The sequence below is a fragment of the Sciurus vulgaris genome (assembly GCF_902686455.1).
Source record: "Sciurus vulgaris genome assembly, chromosome: 11".
Classification (NCBI taxonomy): domain Eukaryota; kingdom Metazoa; phylum Chordata; class Mammalia; order Rodentia; family Sciuridae; genus Sciurus; species Sciurus vulgaris.
This window is the reverse complement of record NC_136472.1, coordinates 18947989-18954296: the sequence shown is the minus strand read 5'-3', so window position 1 is coordinate 18954296 and position 6308 is coordinate 18947989. Positions and strand designations below refer to the sequence as shown.

Here is a 6308-nt window from a genome sequence, read left to right as displayed (position 1 = left end):
TTAATGTGCAATATGAATATATAAAAGAAAAATCATTCAAATGGTGAAGCTATATAGGCACTATTCTTAGCATTTAAATGTATTAACACTAACGATCACTTAAATCAATGAATCATATAAAAGTATTCTCTCTAATTTTCAGATAAATAAACTGAGGCAAGGAAAAGTAAAGTAACCCTTTCAATGCACCAGGTACAGATTTAACATATAAACCTAGACAATCTGATTTACTTCTCTTCTTCCCTTGCCCAGAAGTCCACACTGTGAGATATTCTGCACACTTACATACACACATTTCTCTGAGATATTTACTATATCGCTTAAGATAACATGACCCAATCTATTTTAACACACATCCTAAGCCTGTGACCAAAGACTTATTGAAGAACAACTACTATTTAGCTGCTATTTTTTAATGTTTACTTTTATCATGGGATTATACGAAGCATTTGATTATGTGAAAAAGCAAATTGATAAAAGCCTGTCATGCAAGGAGTTGTGTGTCTGCTGGTAAGGTGGTGCAAATTCCCAATTAGAGTCACACATTGGGGAATTAGATGAATCTTGAAATGTTATTTCTCATGAAGAATTTACCTTGGATCTTAGAGCTTTCTCAGCTGCATCTTTTACATCTTTATTTCTCAAACTATCAGTCAGTGGATTCAGCACTGGGATGACAATGGTGTAGAATGTGAGGTAATTTTATCAGTATTGGGAGCATCCACAGAACTGGGATGGGAGTAAATGAAGAGAAGAGTCCCCTGGTAGATGGCCACAGAAGTCAGGTGAGAGGCACAAGTAGAGAAGGTTTGCTTCCTCCCACCAGCAGAGCAGAACTTTAAGACTGAGAGAAGGATGAAATAGTAGGAGGTGATAATGATGATGAAGCAGATAATGTACACCAAGCTGCCAAATGCGACAGGTGAGGAGCCACTCCTTAAGAGATGTGTCTGTGCAGGAGAGCTTAATCAGGGGAGGGAGGTCACAGAAAAAATGGCTAATGGTTAATTTTTTCCCAGTATTTCAGAATAAAGGCAAAGGATGTGTGAACCAGGGAGCTCATGTTGCCTCTAACGTACAACAAGACGATGGGACATAAGCAAATGCCCAACGACCTCATGACAGGTGCAAACAGTAAGAGGTGGCAGATGGCCACATAGTGGTCATAGGCCATGGCAGCCAAGATAAAGGATTCAGCATCTACAAAAGTGCAGAAGAAATAAAACTGCAGGGCGCACCCAGAGCAGGAAATAGATTTGGTCTCTGAGAGGAAATTGATCTGCATTCTGGGTACAATGACTGAAGAATAGCAAAGGTCTACAAAGGGCAGGTTGCTGAGGAAGAAATAAATGGGGGTTCGAAGGTGTGGATGAGTCCTGATTAACAGCATCAATTCAGTTGTCCCCATTAAAATCCTACCATACAACATGAGAAATACGAGGAATCTGCAGTTCAGAGCGAGTTGGAAAACCCAGCAGAATAAAATTCAGTGACCAAGATCTAGTTTCCATCGATAAATTCCATCCTCTGTGTGATTTTCCTTTTGTGAGAATTCTATCCTCCTAAAATTTATGGATGAAAGAAGAAATATAAATGTACTATTTAATAAAAGTAATTAATCAAACATACCATGATCAAAATTTCTAAAATATAAACTTTGAGAGAGATCATTTCAGTCAACTGTTTCACTGCTATGGCTAAATGACCCCACCAGCACAACTGGAGAGGAGGAAGAGCTTATCTGAGGGCTCACAGTTTCAGAGGTCTCAATCCATAGACAGTGAGGTACATTCCTCAGGGCTTGAGGTGAGGCTGAATATCATGGGGGAAGAGTGTGGCAGAGGGAAGCAGCTCACATCATCAGGAAACAGAGGAAGACCCCATACAAATATATACCCAAAACCACACCCAATTCCCACCTCCTCCAGCCACACCCCACCACTTCAGTTACCACTCAGTTAATCCCTATCAGGGGATTAAATCACTGATTGGGTAAAGACTTTTACAACCCAATTCTCCTCTGAATCTTCTTGCATTGTCTCACATGTGAGAGTTTGGGGGACACCTCATATCTAAACAATAACAGATATATTTCATAATTTAGTGGTTAGCAGATTTCATAGTTGCATCTCTTTATTTATTTATTCAATTAGTGATTGTGTCATTGAAAAAAATGGCTCCCTGTGTGCATGAATTAATGTTTGGCTCCACTAACATTTTGGACATAAAATAATAGCTGACTAATAACACTAAGCAATAAATCAATGGACTGACCTAGAATGGTATAAATAACATTAATTATATATATGTGTATTTATATATATATACATATAAAATTCAAAATTGATTCCTAGAGTATGTATAAAATGAGAATTTTAGGAAAATGTTTTTTTCTAAGATTTACTTTACCCTAATGTGTTATATTTCTTGACAATGTTAATTAAATATTTTAATGAAATGTGCTAGATAAGCATTTATACTTAAAAATATAAAGTAAAAGCACTATCAGTGAAATAAAAACAAGCATCAGTAAATATCAGATCTGAATATAATTTTAACAAGAGAAAGCTTTGCGTAATGCCATCCTGTCCACATAATAAAACAAACATAAAATCATTTGCTTGTTTTTTTAGTTTTGACATATAGCATCAGTGAATCGTCAGTGAACATTATTCCACTGATACAGCATTTCATGGAAAATTAACTTCTAATTAATTATATATTTTCTGGTTATTTTAAGATAATAAGCAAGCAGAAAAAGCCACTATTTTTGTGGCAGTATAATATAATTTGTTAAGTCTGAGAAAACTTTCCATCACTGCTTCCAAATTCTCAGAATATTGCCAAGAGTAGAACTTGAAGTACTTGTACAAGTTGAATTAATGTGACTTTGAAGTAAAAGAAATTTTGAACTTAAACTTAACAAATGGACTTGGAAACACATAAAATAATTCCAAAAAGGCAAGGACCCATTAGCTATGTTAGTGTCACCCCAGAGAGAGAGGAAAGGCTTAAAAATGTGTCAGGATCATTTCTTAATTTATGTAATAAGTGCTATGGCGGCAGCAGGGCTAACGACTTCATCTTGTTTAATCATGAGCACCACGTCCCAGCAGGGGCATGTTGAACAGGAGAGGGTTGATGACCAGAAGCTTAAGCACCTGCTCAACGTACTCTTCTACCTTATCTTCTGGGTGTGAATGCAATGCTGCTTTGTGGCAGGACAGTGCTTAATTTATTTTATTTTTATTGTTTGTAAAATATTCATGTTTGGTTCATTAAAGTTAGTAAGATTTTGGTTACCAATCTATCTTGACCAATGAAAATTTGACTTTGTGTAACAATATAAGTTATCTTAATCTACACCACAATGAGGGAAAAATATATCTCATGGTTTCTGTGTGGGTGAATGTAGGAACTTATTTCTGTCTATCACCTACCTATCTGCTTATTTATCAATCCATGTGTCATTCCTCAGATGGAATGGCATTTAGTGGGTAAACAGCAAACTTTATATTATGCTGATTTTGTGTAAGGAAAATATTCTAAACACTTTACCTATAACCATCTGTTACCAAAACCCTTAACAAAGTTATAATGGGGTTACTCTCATGATCCTTTTTCTTATAGAAAGCAAAGCTAGAGAATCTGAGATCTACAAATGTGACCCAAAGAGGATTGGCATCAAAGATTCTGACCCCAAACCTCATGATACACTGGCTCTCTATAAACTCCATATTTGAGGCAAAAACATTGCCACTTAGGGTGAAATACCAAGGTCATTCAATCAGCACTGAGTAGAAGTGATTCTAGCTCAGGTGTCCCCCAGCGAAAGCCCATGAGAGCAAGCGAGTGTGGTCAGAACGTGAGCAGGGCCGCACTCTGAGACAGGCAGAGGCACCTGGAGTCCTGACTGAAAAAGAAGGGCATTTTCTCTTCAGAGCTTCAAACTGGTCATTCCTCCTGATTGTCTAAGAATTCTACTTAGAGACAGGATAAAGGGAAGGGAAGATGGAGGATGGGAAAGGTAGGGAAGAAAGAGGATCTTGAATGCTTGTTTTCAAAGGAAATTAACACAATGACATTATCAAACTACTGGATTCACTAAACTCTTCCCACATGTCAAACAATCTTAGGTTATGAAATAAAAGTATCAGGCAGGCAGACGTGTGTTTTCCTATGTGTGACACAGCAGTATTCAAGCAGAGATGCATTGGATCCTGTACAAACTGGATCAGAGTGACACAGATGAATTATCTCATCGACATGATACTGAGTAGAAATAAACAGGTTTTCCCAATTGCACACAAGTTAGTGGCTCTTGTTCTCAGAGCCACAAATACACACCCCACTTTTTTTTTCTTTCAGTGCTGGGATTAAATCAGGTCTTCATGAATTCAAGGCAAGAGCTTTACCATTAAGATACACCTGCAGGCCCCAAGCCCAATTTTTCTCCATGAAAGCTAGATATAATAATTACAGAAGCCAATTACCAAGAAAGGAGCTGCTTTCCAACTGCCTCAATGAACAAATTCACCAGCAGGACTAAAGACTTTGACATGGATTCACCTGTCACTGGGGACCTAATAATTGAAAGTTTCCAAACAAGCTCATTTCCAAGGGACTCCTAGGAAATGATTGTTAATGTGGTTATTTTTATTTTAATTTTTTTCTAAATAATCATTGGTAATTATACTACAAATATTGTCAGTGTTAATTTGAAGAGGTAGTTTTCACTCCCAGTAATACTGGGGTTATTTATAATAGCAACTGTCTTTATTATGGAGGTTCTTTGCAAATAGTTTAAATACTTAAAACTGTAATTCATCCTATATGTACATGAACAAGAAATAGCAATCATAAATAGCTATACCTCAAATAATGGATCATCTACATACATCAAACAAACCCTTCACAAATTCAATAACCAAATAGACTATGACACAATAATACTGTGTGACTTTAATACACTCTATCATAACTGGATAGATCTTCCAGAAAGAACTAAATTAAAAAGCCATAGAATTAAAAATACAATTAATAATTTAGAATTAATAGACATATATAGAGTGTTTTATCCATTGCAGGGGCGCCTGGCTCTCCTTGCAGTGCTTGACAGAGTTCCACTGAAGGATGATTGCAGAGACTCATCCTAAAAGGATTGCATGCTAGATGTATGCCTCCCTAGCTTGGATGTTATTCTGTGGAGTCTTCCTAATAATATATTACTCACTTCAGTCTGGGGATCTTGCGAGAGGTGATGGGAATAATCCTACAAATTTCCAGAAAAACATCATGGAGACAAAACACATGTTGAAACCCTGTGATGTTAACCTCACTACAGAAGAATGTTTTTATTATGTTAAAAATCAAACACTGCATTTACTGGCACAGCCAGAACCTGTTTGGGCACAGAAACTTATAGATAACAATGTTTCCCCAAGTTCTAAGCACAAAGCACCTCCCACAGTAGCTACTAGATATGGACCAGCTTATTTTATCAATGGCAAGCCCTGGTACCCCCCTAAAGGTAAGCCCTTAGAGAAGGTAGATATAGATCTCCCCCTGTCTCCTATAGGGTAGTTTAATCCAGATGATGATTTTGTATGTGTGGTGGTAAGGTAAAAGAATAAGGTTTCACAACATTCCTTCCTTCCTACAAAGAATATGTCACCCCTATAATAAACGTTGGTACACAATAACTATTGGGACCGCTGCCCTCCTGTAGCCCTTAACTCAGCAATTTAGATATTAATCAGAAGGACCTAGTAGAGATGGTCACATGTCATTATTTGTCTATTGCTTTACCACAAAAGTAATAAGAATAGTCTCAGGTCATATAGAGTTTAGATATTAAGGAAATAAACATTGTATTAGCTCATTGACATAGTTAGATATTCTTAAAACAATTGTGATTAGGTAAGGATAATCTGTAAGGTTACTGTTTTCTCCTAATCTTTCGGTGAAAACAATTTCTGCCTATGCTTTGGAAACTTCTTTGATTTTATTAATCAAAAGCCTGTCATCAAAACCTGAAGAAAAATGTATATAAACCCAGCCTTCCCCAGAATAAAGTGGGATTGATTGCACCAGAACTAGAGTCTGTGTCTTTCATTCTCCATCCATCGCCGAAGCTGTCTCTCCGCGCCTCGTTTACCAGTGTGGAACCCATGGACTCCTGCTAGGGCTGGACCCCGGCAATCTATCAATGACTAAAAACATGTTTTTCTCAGCAGCACACAATCATTTTCTAAAATAGATCATATCTTAGACCACAAAACATTGCTTAGCAAATACAAATATATATA

The 6308-nt window shown here is 37.0% G+C and overlaps 1 pseudogene across 1 annotated transcript; it reads right to left on the bottom strand.

Moving 5' to 3' along the window:
- Nucleotides 1–579: 579 nt before the first annotated feature.
- On the bottom strand, nucleotides 580–1511 carry LOC306638421 (olfactory receptor 5I1-like; annotated as a pseudogene). The gene has a single exon. The product of its transcript is annotated as an olfactory receptor 5I1-like (transcript).
- Nucleotides 1512–6308: the final 4797 nt, after the last annotated feature.